Raw genomic sequence first — 21,408 nt, 5'->3', positions numbered from 1 at the left:
ACTGACACCAAGTAACAAAGACATACACTGACACCAAGTAACAAAGACAAACACTGATACCCAGTAACACAGACACACACTTCCACCAAGTAACAAAGACATACACTGATACCCAGTAACACAGACAGACACTGACACCCAGTAACAAAGACATACACTGACAGCAAGTCACAAAGACATACACTGACACCAAGTAACACAGACATACACTGATACCCAGGAACACAGACACACACTGACATCAAGTCACAAAGACATACACTGACACCAAGTAACAAAGACATACACTGATCCCAGTAACACAGACACACACTTACACCAAGTAACAAAGACATACACTGATACCCAGTAACACAGACACACACTTACACTAAGTAATAAAGACATACACTGATGCAAAGTAACAAAGACATACACTTACACCAAGTAACAAAGACATACACTGACACCAAGTAACAAAGACATACACCGATACCCAGTAACAGAGACACACACTGACACCCAGTAACAAAGACATACACTGACACCAAGTCACAAAGACATACACTGAAACCAAGTAACAAAGGCATACACTGATACCCAGTAACACAGACACACACTTACACCAAGTAACAAAGACATACAAAGATACCCAGTAACCAAGACATACACTTACACCAAGTAACACAGACATACGCTGACACCAAGTCACAAAGACATGCACTTACAACAAGTAACAAAGTCATACATTGATACCCAGTAACAAAGACATACATTGATACCCAGAAACACAGACACGCACTGACACCCAGAAACAAAGACATACACTGACACCAAGTCACAAATACATACACTGACACCAAGTAACAAAGAAATACAATGACACCAAGTAACAAAGACATACACTGATTCCCAGTAACACATACACACTCTTACACTAAGTAATAAAGACATGCACTGACACCAAGTAACAAAGACATACACTTACACCAAGTAACAAAGGCATACACTGATACCCAGTAACACAGACACACACTTACACCAAGTAACACAGACATACACTGACACCAAGTAACAAAGACATACACTGATACCCAGTAACACAGACACACACTTACACCAAGTAACACAGACATACACTGATACCCAGTTTCACTGACACACACTGACACCAAGTAACAAAGACTAACACATACACACACTGTCACCAAGTAACAAAGACATACACTGACACCCAGTAACAAAGACATACACTGACACCAAGTCACAAAGACATGCACTGACACCCAGTAACAAAGACACAAACTGACACCAAGTAACAAAGACATACACTGATACCCAGTAACACAGACACACACTTACACCAAGTAACAAAGACATACACTGATACCCAGGAACACAGACACACACTTACAACAATTAACAAAGACAGACAGTGATACCCAGTAACACAGACACACACTTGCACCAAGTAACAAGGACATACACTGATACCAAGTAAAAAAGACATACACTGACACCAAGTAACAAAGACATACACTGATACCCAGTAACACAGACACACACTTACAACAAGTAACAAAGACATACACTAATACTCAGTTACTCTGACACACACTTACACCAAGTAACACAGACACACACAGACACCAAGTAACAAAGACATACACTGATACCCATTAACACAGACACACACTTACACCAAGTAACAAAGACATACACTGACACCAAGTAACAAAGGCATACACTGATACCCAGTAACACAGACACACACTTACACCAAGTAACAAAGACATACAAAGATACCCAGTAACCAAGACATGCACTTACACCCAGTAACAAAGACATACACTGATACCCAGTAACACAGACACGCACTGACACCCAGTATCAAAGACATACACTGACACCAATTCACAAAGACATACACTGACACCAAGTAACAAAGACAAACACTGATACCCAGTAACACAGACACACACTTACACCAAGTAACAAAGACATACACTGATACCCAGTAACACAGACAGACACTGACACCCAGTAACAAAGACATACAGTGACAGCAAGTCACAAAGACATACACTGACACCAAGTAACACAGACATACACTGACACCAAGTCACAAAGACATACACTGACACCCAGTAACACAGACACGCACTGACACCCAGTATCAAAGACATACACTGACACCAAGTCACAAAGACATACACTGACACCCAGTAACACAGACACGCACTGACACCCAGTATCAAAGACATACACTGACACCAAGTCACAAAGACATACACTGACACCCAGTAACACAGACACGCACTGACACCCAGTATCAAAGACATACACTGACACCAAGTCACAAAGACACACACTTACACCAAGTAACACATACCTACACTGACACCAAGTAACAAAGAAATACACTGATACCCAGCAACACAGACACAGTCTTACACCAAGTAACAAAGACATACACTTACACCAGGTAACAAAGACATACACTGACACCCAGTAACAAAGACATGCACGGACACCCAGTAACAAAGACACACACTGACACCAAGTAACAAAGACATACACTGATACCCAGTAACACAGACACTCACTTACACCAAGTAACAAAGACATACACTGACACCAATTAACAAAGACATACACTGATACCCAGTAACACAGACACACACTTACACTAAGTAACAAAGTCATACACTGACACCAAGCAACAAAGACATACACTGACACCAAGTAACAAAGACATACACTGATCCCAGTAACACAGACACACACTTACACCAAGTAACAAAGACATACACTGATACCCAGTAACACAGACACACACTTACACTAAGTAATAAAGACATGCACTGACACCAAGTAACAAAGACATACACTTACACCAAGTAACAAAGACATACACTGATACCCATTAACACAGACACACACTTACACCAAGTAACACAGACATACACTGACACCAAGTAACAAAGACATACACTGATACCCAGTAACACAGACACACACTTACACCAAGTAACACAGACATACACTGATACCCAGTTACACTGACACACACTGACACCAAGTAACAAAGACCAACACATACACACACTGTCACCAAGTAACAAAGACATACACTGACACCCCGTAACAAAGACATACACTGACACCAAGTCACAAAGACATGCACTGAAACCCAGTAACAAAGACACAATCTGACACCAAGTAACAAAGACATACACTGATACCCAGAAACACAGGCACACACTTACACCTAGTAACAAAGACATACACTGATACCCAGGAACACAGACACACACTTACACCAATTAACAAAGACAGACAGTGATACCCAGTAACACAGACACACACTTGCACCAAGTAACAAGGACATACACTGATACCAAGTAAAAAAGACATACACTGACACCAAGTAACAAAGACATATACTGATACCCAGTAACACAGACACACACTTACAACAAGTAACAAAGACATACACTAATACCCAGTTACACTGACACACACTTACACCAAGTAACACAGACACACACAGACACCAAGTAACAAAGACATACACTGATACCCATTAACACAGACACACACTTACACCAAGTAACAAAGACATACACTGATACCCAGTAACACAGACACACACTTACACCAAGTAACACAGACATACACTGACACCAAGTAACAAAGACATACACTGACACCAAGTAACAAAGACTAACACATACACACACTGTCACCAAGTAACAAAGACAGACACTGATACCCAGTAACACAGACACACACTTACACCAAGAAACAAAGACATACACTGACACCCAGGAACAAAGACATACACTGACACCAAGTAACAAAGGCATACACTGATACCCAGTAACACAGACACACACTTACACCAAGTAACACAGACATACACTGACACCAAGTAACAAAGACATACACTGACACCCAGTAACAAAGACATACACTGATACACAGTAACACAGACACGCACTGACACACAGTAACAAAGACATACACTGACACCAAGTCACAAAGACATACACTGACACCAAGTAACAAAGACATACACTGACACCAAGTAACAAAGACTAACACATACACACACTGTCACCCAGTAACAAAGACATACACTGACAGCAAGTCACAAAGACATACACTGACACCAAGTAACACAGACATACATTGATACCCAGGAACACAGACACACACTTACACAAAGTAACAAAGACAGACACTGATACCCAGTAACACAGACACACCCTTACACCAAGTCACAAAGACATACACTGACACCCAGTAACAAAGACATACACTGATACACAGTAACACAGACACGCACTGACACACAGTAACAAAGACATACACTGACACCAAGTCACAAAGACATACACTGACACCAAGTAACAAAGACATACACATACACACACTGTCACCAAGTAACAAAGACAGACACTGATACCCAGTAACACAGACACACACTTACACCAAGTAACACAGACATACACAGACACCAAGGAACAAAGACATACACTGATACCCAGTAACACAGACACAAACTTACACCAAGTAACACAGACATACACTGATACCCAGTTACACTGACACACACTGACACCAAGTAACAAAGACATACACTGATACCCAGTAACACAGACAAACACTTACACTAAGTAATAAAGACATACACTGACACAAAGTAACAAAGACTTACACTTACACCAAGTAACAAAGAAATACACTGACACCAAGTAACAAAGACATACACCGATACCCTGTAACAGAGACACACACTGACACCCAGTAACAAAGACATACACTGACACCAAGTCACAAAGACATACACTGACACCAAGTAACACAGACATCCACTGACACCAAGTAACAAAGACGTCCACTTACACCAAGTAACAAAGACATACTTTGATACCCATTAACAAAGACATACATTGATACCCAGTAACACAGACTCGCACGGACACCCAGTAACAATGACATACACTGACACCCAGTAACACAGACCCGCACTGACACCCAGTAACAAAGACACACACTGACACCAAGTCACAAAGACATACACTGACACCAAGTAACAAAGACATACACTGACAACAAGTAACAAAGACATACACTGATACCCAGTAATACAGACATGCACTGACACCAAGTAACAAAGACAGACACTGATACCCAGTTACACAGACACACACTTACACCAAGTAACACAGACATACACTGACACCAAGTAACAAAGACATACACTGATACCCAGTAACACAGACACACACTTACACCAAGTAACACAGACATACACTGATACCCAGTTACACTGACACACACTGACACCAAGTAACAAAGACTAACACATACACACACTGTCACCAAGTAACAAAGACATACACTGACACCCAGTAACAAAGACATACACTGACGCCAAGTCACAAAGACATGCACTGACACCCAGTAACAAAGACACAAACTGACACCAAGTAACAAAGACATACACTGATACCCAGTAACACAGACACACACTTACACCAAGTAACAAAGACATACACTGATACCCAGGAACACAGACACACACTTACACCAATTAACAAAGACAGACAGTGATACCCAGTAACACAGACACTCACTTGCACCAAGTAACAAGGACATACACTGATACCAAGTAAAAAAGACATACACTGACACCAAGTAACAAAGACATACACTGATACCCAGTAACACAGACACACACTTACAACAAGTAACAAAGACATACACTAATACCCAGTTACACTGACACACACTTGCACCAAATAACACAGACACACACAGACACCAAGTAACAAAGACATACACTGATACCCATTAACACAGACACACACTTACACCAAGTAACAAAGACATACACTGACACCAAGTAACAAAGGCATACACTGATACCCAGTAACACAGACACACACTTACATCAAGTAACAAAGACATACAAAGATGCCCAGTAACCAAGACATGCACTTACACCAAGTAACACAGACATACACTGACAACAAGTAACAAAGACATACACTGATACCCAGTAATACAGACATGCACTGACACCAAGTCACAAAGACATACACTGATACCCAGTAACACAGACACGCACTTAGACCAAGTAACAAAGACATACACTGATACCCAGTAACACAGACAGACACTGACGCCCAGTAACAAAGACATACACTGACAGCAAGTCACAAAGACATACACTGACACCAAGTAACACAGACATACACTGATACCCAGGAACACAGACACACACTTACACAAAGTAACAAAGACATACACTGACATCCAGTAACAAAGACATACACTGATACACAGTAACACAGACACGCACTGACACAGAGTAACAAAGTCATACACTGACACCAAGTCACAAAGACATACACTGACACCAAGTAACAAAGACATACACTGACACCAAGTAACAAAGACATACACTGATACCCAGTAACACAGACACACACTTACACCAAGTAACAAAGACATACACTTACACCAAGTCACAAAGACATACACTGATACCCAGTAACACAGACACACACTTTCACCAAGTAACACAGATATACACTGACACCAAGTAACAAAGACATACACTGATACCCAGTAACACAGACACACACTTACACCAAGTAACAAAGACATACACTGATACCCAGTAACACAGACGAACACTTACACTAAGTAATAAAGACATACACTGACACAAAGTAACAAAGACATACACTGACACCAAGTAACAAAGACATACACCGATACCCAGTAACAGAGACACACACTTACACCAAGCAACACAGACATACACTGATACCCAGTTACACTGACACACACTGACACCAAGTAACAAAGACTAACACATACACACACTGTCACCAAGTAACACAGACATTCACTGACACCAAGTAACAAAGACATACACTGATACCCAGTTACACAGACACACACTTACACCAAGTAACACAGACACACACTGATACCCAGTTACACTGATACACACTGACACCAAGTGACAAAGACTAACACATACACACACTGTCACCAAGTAACAAAGACATACACTGACACCCAGTAACAAAGACATACACTGACACCAAGTCACAAAGACATGCACTGACACCCAGTAACAAAGACACAAACTGACACCAAGTAACAAAGACATACACTGATACCCAGTAACACAGACACACACTTACACCAAGTAACAAAGACATACACTGATACCCAGAAACACAGACATACGCTGACACCAATTAACAATGACATCCACTTACACCAAGTAACAAAGACATACATTGATACCCAGTAACAAAGACATACATTGTAACCCAGTAACACAGACACGCACTGACACCCAGTAACAAAGACATACACTGATACCCAGTAACACAGACACGCACTTACACCAAGTAACAAAGACATACACTGATACCCAGTAACACAGACAGACACTGACACCCAGTAACAAAGACATACACTGACAGCAAGTCACAAAGACATACACTGACACCAAGTAACACAGACATACACTGATACCCAGGAACACAGACACACACTTACACAAAGTAACAAAGACAGACACTGATACCCAGTAACACAGACACACCCTTACACCAAGTCACAAAGACATACACTGACACCCAGTAACAAAGACATACACTGATACACAGTAACACAGACACGCACTGACACACAGTAACAAAAACATACACTGACACCAAGTCACAAAGACATACACTGACACCAAGTAACAAAGACTAACACATACACACACTGTCACCAAGTAACAAAGACAGACACTGATACCCAGTAACACAGACACACACTTACACCAAGTAACACAGACATACACTGACACCAAGTAACAAAGACATACACTGATACCCAGTAACACAGACACACACTTACACCAAGTAACACAGACATACACTGATAACCAGTTACACTGACACACACTGACACCAAGTAACAAAGACTAACACATACACACACTGTCACCAAGTAACAAAGACATACACTGACACCCAGTAACAAAGACATATACTGACACCAAGTCACAAAGACATGCACTGACACCCAGTAACAAAGACACAGACTGACACCAAGTAACAAAGACATACACTGATACCCAGTTACACAGACACACACTTACACCAAGTAACAAAGACATACACTGATACCCAGGAACACAGACACACACTTACACCAATTAACAAAGACAGACAGTGATACCCAGTAACACAGACACACACTTGCACCAAGTAACAAGGACATACACTGATACCAATTAAAAAAGACATACACTGACACCAAGTAACAAAGACATACACTGATACCCAGTAACACAGACACACACTTACAACAAGTAACAAAGACATACACTAATACCCAGTTACACTGACACACCTTACACCAAGTAACACAGACACATACAGACACCAAGTAACAAAGACATACACTGATACCCATTAACACAGACACACACTTACACCAAGTAACAAAGACATACACGGACACCAAGTAACAAAGACATACAAAGATACCCAGTAACCAAGACATGCACTTACACCAAGTAACACAGACATACGCTGACACCAATTAACAATGTCATCCACTTACACCAAGTAACAAAGACATACATTGATACCCAGTAACAAAGACATACATTGTAACCCAGTAACACAGACACGCACTGACACCCAGTAACAAAGACATACACTGATACCCAGTAACACAGACACGCACTTACACCAAGTAACAAAGACATACACTGATACCCAGTAACACAGACAGACACTGACACCCAGTAACAAAGACATACACTGACAGCAAGTCACAAAGACATACACTGACACCAAGTAACACAGACATACACTGATACCCAGGAACACAGACACACACTTACACAAAGTAACAAAGACAGACACTGATACCCATTAACACAGACACACCCTTACACCAAGTCACAAAGACATACACTGACACCCAGTAACAAAGACATACACTGATACACAGTAACACAGACACGCACTGACACACAGTAACAAAGACATACACTGACACCAAGTCACAAAGACATACACTGACACCAAGTAACAAAGACATACACTGACACCAAGTAACAAAGACATACACTGATCCCAGTAACACAGACACACACTTACACCAAGTATCAAAGACATACACTGATACCCAGTAACACAGACAAACACTTACACTAAGTAATAAAGACATACACTGACACAAAGTAACAAAGACATACACTTACACCAAGTAACAAAGACATACACTGACACCAAGTAACAAAGACATACACCGATACCCAGTAACAGAGACACACACTGACACCCAGTAACAAAGACATACACTGACACCAAGTAACAAAGACATACACCGATACCCAGTAACAGAGACACACACTGACACCCAGTAACAAAGACGTCCACTTACACCAAGTAACAAAGACATACTTTGATACCCATTAACAAAGACATACATTGATACGCAGTAACACAGACACGCACGGACACCCAGTAACAATGACATACACTGACACCCAGTAACACAGACCCGCACTGACACCCAGTAACAAAGACATACACTGACACCAAGTAACAAAGACATACACTGACAACAAGTAACAAAGACATACACTGATACCCAGTAATACAGACATGCACTGACACCAAGTAACAAAGACAGACACTGATACCCAGTAACACAGGCACACACTGGGGGGTTCGATTTTGGCTACTGCCTGTGGGGAGTTTGCATGTTCTCCATGTGTCTGCGTGGGTTTCCTCCGGGTGCTCCGGTTTCCTCCCACATGCCAAAGACTTGCAGGTTGAAAGGATAATTGGCCATCATAAATTGCCCCTAGTATAGGTAGGTGGTAGGGAAATATATAGGGACAGGTGGGGATGTGATAGGATTACGGGATTAGTGTAGGATTAGTATAAATGGGTTGTAGATGGTCGGCAAAGACTCGGTGGGCCGCAGGGCCTGTTTAAGTGCTGAATCTCTAAACTAAATTAAATACTGACACCTGGTGTCACAGACACACACTGACACCCAGTAACACAAACAAACACAAACTGACATCCAGTAACACAGAGAAACACTGATACACAGTAACGAAGACATACACTGACATCAAGTAACACAGACACACACTGACACCCAGTAAAAAGACATACACTGACACCAAGTCACAAAGACATATACTGTTACCAAGTAACAAAGACACACACTTACACCAAGTAACAAAGACATGCACTGACACCAAGTAACAAAGACATACACTTACACCAAGTAACAAAGACACACACTTACACCAAGTAACAATGACATACACTGACACCAAGTAACAAAGACATACACTGACACCAAGTAACAAAGACATACACTTACACCAAGTAACAAAGACAGACAATTACACCAAGTATTTTGACATACACTGACACCAAGTAACAAAGACATACACTGATACCCAGTAACACAGACACACACTTACACAAAGTAACAAAGACATACACTGACACCAAGTCACAAAGACACACAATGACATCCAGTAACAAAGACATGCACTGACACCAAGTCACAAAGACATACACGGATACCCAGTAACACAGACACACACTTACACCAAGTAACACAGACATACACTGACACCAAGTAACAAAGACATACACTGATACCCAGTAACACAGACACACACTTACACCAAGTAACAAAGGCAGACGCTGATACCCAGTAACACAGACACACACTTACACCAAGTATCAAAGACATACACTGACACCCAGTAACAAAGACATACACTGACACCCAGTAACACAGACACACACGGACACCAAGTAACAAACACTGACACCCAGTAACACAGACACACACTTACACCAAGTAACACAGACGTACACTGACACCAATTAACAAAGACATACACTGATACCCTGTAACACTGACACACACTTACACCAAGTAACACTGACATACACTGACACCAAGTAACAAAGACATACACTGATACCCAGGAACACAGACACACACTTACTCCAAGTAACACAGACACACACTTACACCAAGTAATAAAGACATACACTTACACCAAGTAACACAGACATACACTGACACCAAGTAACAAAGACATACACTGATACCCAGTAACACAGACACACACTTACACCAAGTAACAAAGACATACACTGACACCAAGTATCACAGACACACACTTACACCAAGTAACAAAGACATACACTTACACCAAGTAACACAGACATACACTGACACCAAGTAACAAAGACACAAACTTACACCAAGTAACAAAGACATACTTTGATACCCATTAATAAAGACATACATTGATACCCAGTAACACAGACACACACTTACACCACGTAACACAGACACACACTTACACCAAGTAACACAGACATACACTGACACCAAGTAACAAAGACATACACTGATACCCAGTAACACAGACACACACTTACACCAAGTAACAAAGACATACACTGACACCAAGTAACAAAGACACAAACTTACACCAAGTAACAAAGACATACTTTGATACCCATTAATAAAGACATACATTGATACCCAGTAACACAGACACACACTTACACCACGTAACACAGACACACACTTACACCAAGTAACAAAGACATACACTTACACCAAGTAACACAGACATACACTGACACCAAGTAACAAAGACATACAATTACACCAAGTAACAAAGACACACACTTACACCAAGTAACAAAGACATACTTTGACACCCATTAACAAAGACATACACTGATACCCAGTAACAAAGACACGCACTGACACCCAGTAACAATGACATACACTGACACCCATTAACACAGACCCGCACTGACACCCAGTAACAAAGACATACACTGACACCAAGTCACAAAGTCATACACTGACACCAAGTAACAAAGACATACACTTACACCAAGTAACAAAGACAGACAATTACACCAAGTAACAAAGACATACACTTACACCAAGTATTTTGACATACACTGACACCAAGTAAAAAAGACATACAATGATACCCAGGAACACAGACACACACTTACACCAAGTAACACAGTCACACACTTAGACCAAGTAACAAAGACATACACTTACACCAAGTAACACAGACATACACTTACACCAAGTAACAAAGACAGACAATTACACCAAGTAACAAAGACATACACTTACACCAAGTATTTTGACATACACTGACACCAAGTAAAAAAGACATACAATGATACCCAGGAATACAGACACACACTTACACCAAGTAACACAGTCACACACTTAGACCAAGTAACAAAGACATACACTTACACCAAGTAACACAGACACACACTTACACCAAGTAACAAAGACATACATTGATACCCAGTAACACAGACACGCACTGACACCCAGAAACAATGACATACACTGACACCCAGTAACACAGACCCGCACTGACACCCAGTGACAAAGACATACACTGACACCATGTCACAAAGACATACACTGACAACAAGTAACAAAGACATACACTGATACCCAGTAACACAGGCACACACTGGGGGGGGGGGGGGGGGGTGGTGGGGGGGTTGGGGGCGCGCACATTGGCGCAGTGGTTAGCACCGCAGCCTCACAGCTCCAGGGACCCGGGTTAGATTCTGGGTACTGCCTGTGCGAAGTTTGCAAGTTCTCCCTGCGTCTGCGTGGGTTTCCTCCGGGTGCTCCGGTTTCCACCCACATGCCAAAGACTTGCAGTTTGATAAGTTAATTGGCCATCATAAATTGCCCCTAGTATAGGTAGGTGGTAGGGAAATATAAAGGGACAGGTGAGGATGTGATAGTAATACGGGATTAGTGTAGGATTAGTATAAATGGGTTGTTAATATTCGGCACAGACTCGGTGGGCCGAAGGGCCTGTTTAAGTGCTCTATCTCTAAACTAAACTAAATACTGACACCTAGTGTCACAGATAAACACTGAACACCAGGAACACAAACAAACACAAACTGACATCCAGTAACACAGAGAATCACTGATACACAGTCACAAAGACATACACTGATACCAAGTCACAAAGACATACACTGATACACAGTAACACAGACACACACTGACACCAAGTAACAAAGACATACACTTACACCAAGTAACAAAGACAGACAATTACACCAAGTAACACAGACATACACTGACACCAAGTAACAAAGACATACACTTACACCAAGTAACAAAGACAGACAATTACACCAAGTAACAAAGACATACACTGATACCCAGTAACAAAGACACACACTTACACCAAGTAACAAAGACATATACTGGCACCACGTAACAAAGACATACATCGACACCCAGTAACAAAGACATACTCTGACACCCAGTAACACAGACACACACGGACACCAAGTAACAAAGACACACACTTACACCAAGTAACACAGACACACACTGACACCCAGTAACACAGACACACACTTACACCAAGTAACACAAACATACACTGACACCAAGTAACAAAGACATACACTGATACCCAGGAACACAGACACACACTTACACCAAGTAACACAGACACACACTTACACCAAGTAATAAAGACATACACTTACACAAAGTAACACAGACATACACTGACACAATGTCATAAAGACATACACTGATACCCAGTAACACAGACACACACTTACACCAAGTAACACAGACATACACTGACACCAAGTAACAAAGACATACAATGATACCGAGGAACACAGACACACACTTACACCAAGTAACACAGACACACACTTACACCAAGTAACAAAGACATACACTTACACCAAGTAACACAGACATACACTGACACCAAGTCACAAAGACATACACTGATACCAAGTCACAAAGACATACACTGATACCCAGTAACACAGACACAGACTGACACCAAGTAACAAAGACATGCACTGACACCAAGTCACAAAGACATACACTTACACCATGTAACAAAGACACACACGTACACCAAGTAACACAGACATACACTGACACCAAGTAACAAAGACATACACTGACACCAAGTAACAAAGACATACACTGATACCCAGTAACACAGACACACACTTACACCAAGTAACAAAGGCAGACGCTGATACCCAGTAACACAGACACACACTTACACCAAGTATCAAAGACATACACTGACACACAGTAACAAAGACATACACTGACATCCAGTAACACAGACACACACGGACACCAAGTAACAAACACTGACACCCAGTAACACAGACACACACTTACACCAAGTAACACAGACGTACACTGACACCAAGTAACAAAGACATACACTGATACCCAGTAACACTGACACACACTTACACCAAGTAACACTGACATACACTGACACCAAGTAACAAAGACATACACTGATACCCAGGAACACAGACACACACTTACTCCAAGTAACACAGACACACACTTACACCAAGTAATAAAGACATACACTTACACCAAGTAACACAGACATACACTGACACCAAGTAACACAGACACACACTTACACCAAGTAACAAAGACATACACTGACACCAAGTAACACAGACACACACTTACACCAAGTAACAAAGACATACACTTACACCAAGTAACACAGACATACACTGACACCAAGTAACAAAGACATACAATTACACCAAGTAACAAAGACACAAACTTACACCAAGTAACAAAGACATACTTTGATACCCATTAATAAAGACATACATTGATACCCAGTAACACAGACACACACTTACACCACGTAACACAGACACACACTTACACCAAGTAACAAAGACATACACTTACACCAAGTAACACAGACATACACTGACACCAAGTAACAAAGACATACAATTACACCAAGTAACAAAGACACACACTTACACAAAGTAACAAAGACATACTTTGACACCCATTAACAAAGACATACACTGATACCCAGTAACAAAGACACGCACTGACACCCAGTAACAATGACATACACTGACACCCATTAACACAGACCCGCACTGACACCCAGTAACAAAGACATACACTGACACCAAGTCACAAAGACATACACTGACACCAAGTAACAAAGACATACACTTACACCAAGTATTTTGACATACACGGACACCAAGTAACAAAGACATACACTGATACCCAGTAACAAAGACACACACTTACACCAAGTAACAAAGACATACACTGACACCAAGTAACAAAGACATACATCGACACCCAGTAACAAAGACATACACTGACACCCAGTAACACAGACACACACGGACACCAAGTAACAATGACACACACTTACACCAAGTAACACAGACATACACTGACACCAAGTAACAAAGACATACACTGATACCCAGTAACACAGACACACAGTTACACCAAGTAACGCAGACATACACTGACACCAAGTAACAAAGACATACACTGATACCCAGGAACACAGACACACACTTACACCAAGTAACACAGACACACACTTACACCAAGTAATAAAGACATACACTTACACCAAGTAACACAGACATACACTGACACCAAGTAACAAAGACATACACAGATACCCAGTAACACAGACACACACTTACACCAAGTAACACAGACATACACTGACACCAAGTAAAAAAGACATACAATGATACCCAGGAACACAGACACACACTTACACCAAGTAACACAGACACACACTTAGACCAAGTAACAAAGACATACACTTACACCAAGTAACACAGACATACACTGACACCAAGTAACAAAGACATACAATTACACCAAGTAACAAATACACACACTTACACCAAGTAACAAAGACATACATTGATACCCAGTAACACAGACACGCACTGACACCCAGAAACAATGACATACACTGACACCCAGTAACACAGACCCGCACTGACACCCAGTAACAAAGACATACACTGACAACAAGTAACAAAGACATACACTGATACCCAGTAACACAGGCACACACTGTGGGGGGGGGGGGGGGGGGGGGGTTGGGGGCGCGCACATTGGCGCAGTGGTTAGCACCGCAGTCTCACAGCTCCAGGGACCCGGGTTAGATTCTGGGTACTGCCTGTGCGGAGTTTGCAAGTTCTCCCTGCGTCTGCGTGGGTTTCCTCCGGGTGCTCCGGTTTCCACCCACATGCCAAAGACTTGCAGTTTGATAGGTTAATTGGCCATCATAAATTGCCCCTAGTATAGGTAGGTGGTAGGGAAATATAAAGGGACAGGTGAGGATGTGATAGGAATACGGGATTAGTGTAGGATTAGTATAAATGGGTTGTTAATATTCGGCACAGACTCGGTGGGCCGAAGGGCCTGTTTAAGTGCTCTATCTCTAAACTAAACTAAATACTGACACCTAGTGTCACAGAAACACACTGAACACCAGGAACACAAACAAACACAAACTGACATCCAGTAACACAGAGAATCACTGATACACAGTCACAAAGACATACACTGATACCAAGTCACAAAGACATACACTGATACCCAGTAACACAGACACACACTGACACAAAGTAACAAAGACATGCACTGACACCAAGTAACAAAGACACACACTTCCACCAAGTAACACAGACATACACTGACACCAAGTAACAAAGACATACACTGACACAAAGTAACAAAGACATACACTTACACCAAGTAACAAAGACAGACAATTACACCAAGTAACAAAGACATACACCTACACCAAGTATTTTGACATACACTGACACCAAGTAACAAAGACATACACTGATACCCAGTAACAAAGACACACACTTACACCAAGTAACAAAGACATACACTGACACCACGTAACAAAGACATACATCGACACCCAGTAACAAAGACATACACTGACACCCAGTAACACAGACACACACGGACACCAAGTAACAAAGACACACACTTACACCAAGTAACACAGACACACACTGACACCCAGTAACACAGACACACACTTACACCAAGTAACACAAACATACACTGACACCAAGTAACAAAGACATACACTGATACCCAGGAACACAGACACACACTTACACCAAGTAACACAGACACACACTTACACCAAGTAATAAAGACATACACTTACACAAAGGAACACAGACATACACTGACACCATGTCATAAAGACATACACTGATACCCAGTAACACAGACACACACTGACACCAAGTAACACAGACATACACTGACACCAAGTAACAAAGACATACAATGATACCGAGGAACACAGACACACACTTACACCAAGTAACACAGACACACACTTACACCAAGTAACAAAGACATACACTTACACCAAGTAACACAGACATACACTGACACCAAGTCACAAAGACATACACTGATACCAAGTCACAAAGACATACACTGATACCCAGTAACACAGACACAGACTGACACCAAGTAACAAAGACATGCACTGACACCAAGTCACAAAGACATACACTTACACCATGTAACAAAGACACACACGTACACCAAGTAACACAGACATACACTGACACCAAGTAACAAAGACATACACTGACACCAAGTAACAAAGACATACACTTACACCAAGTTACAAATACAGACAATTACACCAAGTAACAAAGACATACACTTACACCAAGTATTTTGACATACACTGACACCAAGTAACAAAGACATGCACTGACACCAAGTCACAAAGACATACACTTACACCATGTAACAAAGACACACACGTACACCAAGTAACACAGACATACACTGACACCAAGTAACAAAGACATACACTGACACCAAGTAACAAAGACATACACTTACACCAAGTTACAAATACAGACAATTACACCAAGTAACAAAGACATACACTTACACCAAGTATTTTGACATACACTGACACCAAGTAACAAAGACATACACTGATACACAGTAACACAGACACACACTGACACCAAGTAACAAAGACATACACTTACACCAAGTAACAAAGACAGACAATTACACCAAGTAACACAGACATACACTGACACCAAGTAACAAAGACATACACTTACACCAAGTAACAAAGACAGACAATTACACCAAGTAACAAAGACATACACTGATACCCAGTAACAAAGACACACACTTACACCAAGTAACAAAGACATATACTGGCACCACGTAACAAAGACATACATCGACACCCAGTAACAAAGACATACTCTGACACCCAGTAACACAGACACACACGGACACCAAGTAACAAAGACACACACTTACACCAAGTAACACAGACACACACTGACACCCAGTAACACAGACACACACTTACACCAAGTAACACAAACATACACTGACACCAAGTAACAAAGACATACACTGATACCCAGGAACACAGACACACACTTACACCAAGTAACACAGACACACACTTACACCAAGTAATAAAGACATACACTTACACAAAGTAACACAGACATACACTGACACAATGTCATAAAGACATACACTGATACCCAGTAACACAGACACACACTTACACCAAGTAACACAGACATACACTGACACCAAGTAACAAAGACATACAATGATACCGAGGAACACAGACACACACTTACACCAAGTAACACAGACACACACTTACACCAAGTAACAAAGACATACACTTACACCAAGTAACACAGACATACACTGACACCAAGTCACAAAGACATACACTGATACCAAGTCACAAAGACATACACTGATACCCAGTAACACAGACACAGACTGACACCAAGTAACAAAGACATGCACTGACACCAAGTCACAAAGACATACACTTACACCATGTAACAAAGACACACACGTACACCAAGTAACACAGACATACACTGACACCAAGTAACAAAGACATACACTGACACCAAGTAACAAAGACATACACTGATACCCAGTAACACAGACACACACTTACACCAAGTAACAAAGGCAGACGCTGATACCCAGTAACACAGACACACACTTACACCAAGTATCAAAGACATACACTGACACACAGTAACAAAGACATACACTGACATCCAGTAACACAGACACACACGGACACCAAGTAACAAACACTGACACCCAGTAACACAGACACACACTTACACCAAGTAACACAGACGTACACTGACACCAAGTAACAAAGACATACACTGATACCCAGTAACACTGACACACACTTACACCAAGTAACACTGACATACACTGACACCAAGTAACAAAGACATACACTGATACCCAGGAACACAGACACACACTTACTCCAAGTAACACAGACACACACTTACACCAAGTAATAAAGACATACACTTACACCAAGTAACACAGACATACACTGACACCAAGTAACACAGACACACACTTACACCAAGTAACAAAGACATACACTGACACCAAGTAACACAGACACACACTTACACCAAGTAACAAAGACATACACTTACACCAAGTAACACAGACATACACTGACACCAAGTAACAAAGACATACAATTACACCAAGTAACAAAGACACAAACTTACACCAAGTAACAAAGACATACTTTGATACCCATTAATAAAGACATACATTGATACCCAGTAACACAGACACACACTTACACCACGTAACACAGACACACACTTACACCAAGTAACAAAGACATACACTTACACCAAGTAACACAGACATACACTGACACCAAGTAACAAAGACATACAATTACACCAAGTAACAAAGACACACACTTACACAAAGTAACAAAGACATACTTTGACACCCATTAACAAAGACATACACTGATACCCAGTAACAAAGACACGCACTGACACCCAGTAACAATGACATACACTGACACCCATTAACACAGACCCGCACTGACACCCAGTAACAAAGACATACACTGACACCAAGTCACAAAGACATACACTGACACCAAGTAACAAAGACATACACTTACACCAAGTATTTTGACATACACGGACACCAAGTAACAAAGACATACACTGATACCCAGTAACAAAGACACACACTTACACCAAGTAACAAAGACATACACTGACACCAAGTAACAAAGACATACATCGACACCCAGTAACAAAGACATACACTGACACCCAGTAACACAGACACACACGGACACCAAGTAACAATGACACACACTTACACCAAGTAACACAGACATACACTGACACCAAGTAACAAAGACATACACTGATACCCAGTAACACAGACACACAGTTACACCAAGTAACGCAGACATACACTGACACCAAGTAACAAAGACATACACTGATACCCAGGAACACAGACACACACTTACACCAAGTAACACAGACACACACTTACACCAAGTAATAAAGACATACACTTACACCAAGTAACACAGACATACACTGACACCAAGTAACAAAGACATACACAGATACCCAGTAACACAGACACACACTTACACCAAGTAACACAGACATACACTGACACCAAGTAAAAAAGACATACAATGATACCCAGGAACACAGACACACACTTACACCAAGTAACACAGACACACACTTAGACCAAGTAACAAAGACATACACTTACACCAAGTAACACAGACATACACTGACACCAAGTAACAAAGACATACAATTACACCAAGTAACAAATACACACACTTACACCAAGTAACAAAGACATACATTGATACCCAGTAACACAGACACGCACTGACACCCAGAAACAATGACATACACTGACACCCAGTAACACAGACCCGCACTGACACCCAGTAACAAAGACATACACTGACAACAAGTAACAAAGACATACACTGATACCCAGTAACACAGGCACACACTGTGGGGGGGGGGGGGGGGGGGGGGGGGGGGGTTGGGGGCGCGCACATTGGCGCAGTGGTTAGCACCGCAGTCTCACAGCTCCAGGGACCCGGGTTAGATTCTGGGTACTGCCTGTGCGGAGTTTGCAAGTTCTCCCTGCGTCTGCGTGGGTTTCCTCCGGGTGCTCCGGTTTCCACCCACATGCCAAAGACTTGCAGTTTGATAGGTTAATTGGCCATCATAAATTGCCCCTAGTATAGGTAGGTGGTAGGGAAATATAAAGGGACAGGTGAGGATGTGATAGGAATACGGGATTAGTGTAGGATTAGTATAAATGGGTTGTTAATATTCGGCACAGACTCGGTGGGCCGAAGGGCCTGTTTAAGTGCTCTATATCTAAACTAAACTAAATACTGACACCTAGTGTCACAGAAACACACTGAACACCAGGAACACAAACAAACACAAACTGACATCCAGTAACACAGAGAATCACTGATACACAGTCACAAAGACATACACTGATACCAAGTCACAAAGACATACACTGATACCCAGTAACACAGACACACACTGA

This window comes from Heterodontus francisci, unplaced genomic scaffold (genome assembly GCF_036365525.1).
Source record: "Heterodontus francisci isolate sHetFra1 unplaced genomic scaffold, sHetFra1.hap1 HAP1_SCAFFOLD_99, whole genome shotgun sequence".
In the NCBI taxonomy this organism is placed as follows: domain Eukaryota; kingdom Metazoa; phylum Chordata; class Chondrichthyes; order Heterodontiformes; family Heterodontidae; genus Heterodontus; species Heterodontus francisci.
This window is presented reverse-complemented; position numbering follows the sequence as displayed.